The sequence below is a fragment of the Dipodomys spectabilis genome, unplaced genomic scaffold (assembly GCF_019054845.1).
Source record: "Dipodomys spectabilis isolate Male_0828 unplaced genomic scaffold, ASM1905484v1 ptg000169l, whole genome shotgun sequence".
NCBI classification, from domain to species: domain Eukaryota; kingdom Metazoa; phylum Chordata; class Mammalia; order Rodentia; family Heteromyidae; genus Dipodomys; species Dipodomys spectabilis.
The window spans coordinates 4,380,001-4,383,265 of NW_024870846.1; positions in this window are offsets into that span (position 1 = coordinate 4,380,001).

Sequence of the window (3,265 nt, forward strand, 5' to 3'; positions counted from 1 at the left end):
TAGAGACCGCTTTGCGCGCCGGGAATTGTAGTCTTGGGCATCGCCCGGCTCCCTGGAGTTCCGGGGTCCAAGCGCGGGCTGTCAAGCGGGCTCCGAGCCCTGGGAGCCGCCCATCCCCGGGACTGGCCCGATCAATCAGCGGCCAATCGGGACGCTCAGCTTCCAGAACTTCGCAGCACAGCCCGCAGCTGTTGTTTTGTTTTGTGCGGGTCTCCTCTCCTTCCACCTGTTCGCACAGACGCTGGGTCCCCAGTACCTACCTACATCCTTACAGCGAAGGAGCGAGGCGCAAAACGGGGGGGGGGGGGGGGGGGGGCAATGGGGGAGAGGAAATCCGCGAAGGGGAAAGGAAAAGGAGCAGCTGTGAATCGCTAGAATGAATGCCAGGCGGGAATATGTGAGCTAGTTGGTGGATGCCATCGAAGTTGGTTTTTGCACCTTGCACGGTGATTCTGTGATTGACCTTAACCCATAGAGAAGATCCGTAAGCCTTGATATGACCAACGAAATTAAGTGTACAAGGAAACTTGCGTTTGAGAGAGCATTTTATCTGACGATCTTTTAAATTTCTCCCGGGAAAGGGGTATTCCCATGATTAATTTACACAAGAAGAAATTTAAAACTGGAGCAGTACCCCCACGGAGGGCACATTAGCTAGAAGGAGGCAGACTGAGGAACTACTCTTCCGATCTTTGTCCTATTGTTAGAATCCTGTTGTCTTTGTTTGGGTGTCAGAAAGTGGAAATGATATCTGAGTTAGATCTTGAAGTGAAAGTGGGAATTTATCAGTTGAAGACTAAGGAAATTCTTATGGCTGCCAAGAAAAAAAAAATCCAAAGGAAGTGTGTGAGATGCAGAGAAGGTGAGACATTCAATGTGGCAAGTTTACTTCTCAGAGGAAGAAAGGAGGAAGGGGGCGGGGGGCGGGAGTAGCTGGCTGGTTATTCTTCATTTGGCCGGCCAATGGCTGGTCCACCTCCAGGGCCGCTGAGCATCCTGATGAAGAGAGTGTACCCTTCTCGGCTCCTGAGCAATTGGACTTCTGTTTGGCTGTCTGTAGTGGGAGATACCGCGGGAAACTGGAGGGAAGGAGGAGGACTAGCCTATCCCTAAACCTGCAACGGAGACTGCATTCCTCCCACAGTGGAGAAAGGAGTCCGGTTGGACCCTAGTGAGTCCAATGGAATCAGCGACTTTCTCATGGCCATTACTGCCAGGGCTACTACAGGCCACCTCCGCCACTGCTGCCATCTCCTGTGCCTTCTACCAGTTCACCATGCTTGACATCTTCACAGCAATCACAGGTATGAAAGAGAGAAGCCTTTTATTGGACCTAAGGTTGGTAGACCAGGTAGCAATTCACAGGGATATCTCCCAGGTGACTCAAGTAAGCTGAGCTGTCTGGTTTTCTACCAGAGAAAGAGGAGATGGCAACGGGGTGGAATACAAATGAATGATCATATTGGCACCAATCACAGTACAGATTCTAGTTCCACCAATCACAAGCCTTGCATCAAGAACAATCCCAAATCCCCATTGCACCAATCACTGGCTTCTTGCTGAGGTTCTATAAGTTACTTCCCCTGCCACCTGGAAGAAGAACAGCCAGAGTCCGTCTAAAGTTCACCAAGACAAATGGCTGAGGAGCTGCCTTCCAAGGCGTAAGGTACTGGTTGTCTGGAGCTATGTTAACTGGAACAGGACTTGCTGAGGCAAACCTTGTGGCTTCCATGGGTGTAGTGTTCTTGGAGTGACTGTAGTTTCCCAAACGCCTGGACTGCTGAAAGGACCGTCCAGATAGTTGCCAGAGAAGGGATGCTGAGTGGAAGCGCTGCTTCACACTACCAAGTGTGAGGGAAGGACTGTCCACTGTCACTCAAAACCCAGAAGGGCCACTGTCTGTGGTTTCACTAAGTCATGGAAGTAGAGAGGAAGGGGGGAAAAACCCTATCGGGTCCTTATAAAAACTTAAAGAAAACTCAACACAAATCTAACATTCTCAACAGCATTTAACAGTGCTTAAGATTTAAGGGTGTTAAACTAGGTTTAACAGTGCTTCACCAGACCGAACCCTCATCCCAGGAACTCCCTCTGGTCTGTCTCAGATTTACTGCCAGTCAGCCTATTCCTGGAGGTGAATAGCAATATGCTCAAAAACATGTGGATTCTCATGGAACACAGCCACAAGCTGAATGCACACATGGCTGCAAGGTGAGCCTGGTTGACCGTGCAGGGCCATAGGTCTAATACCAGGAGAACACAGAGCCTTGAAGAGGGTCTCCAGGCCAGGAGACTAAGAGATACCGCTCACCTCTGGGGTCTACACATAGCATAAAAGCATAGTGGCTTCTGTGATCACACAGATCATTGAAATAAAATAATGTTTATCCATTGCAAAAACAAAAACAAAAAACAGATCAACAGACAAAAAAAAATCCACACCCATATTCTAATGTATCATCTGGGTGTTTGGTTACCATCAATTGGTTTCTGGCTACTTCTTTATGTTTTGCTGTCCTTTTTCTAACTTAGTGAGCTTGAAGTTTTATTGCTTTTGTCCAATCTTATCTAGGTTTACAGAATTTGAGTTTACCAGTAAGAAAAGCATTAAGCTTATGTCATAATTTCAGGTTTATAATGTTCTATTTGATTTTCTCAACCATTCTGAAGCCATCCTCAATACTTCCTATTTCACTGTGAAATAGGAAATATATTAAATATATTTCTGCTATTGATTTCTTCCTTTATTACAGAAAATCAGGAATGAGGCATTTTTAACCTTGAACATTAAAGTTAAATAGTTTAAGTGATTCCTGCAGATTTTATAAAATGGGCAATAAATGTCTGTGTGGATCTAAACCTTATGTGTGCTTACAATTTCCTCTTAGAATTTACAAAAGGTTTTGTATATTTAAATACTCTCTTATAGTCAAAACATGTTGGTGTTACGTGTTACTGATTCACCTAGTGATCCAGGCATGAGTCAGGAAAAGGGAGTAGATTTGTCATATACTTACATCAGCTATTATCACAAAGCCATGTGACATTGTGGAGAAAACTTAGACCCAGAAGCACATGCCCATTCTACTGCACAATTGTCTACTGAAGATTCCATCAAGTTCTGTTATCTCCACCCATCAGTCATCTTGACATACTTCCTAGCAATACTGTAAACCACTGCCCTTAATTGTCTTCTTTATTGGACTGAGAAATGCCTAAGAGATTATTGATGCACAACTCAGGGAGTGTCTGTGAGGGAGTTTCC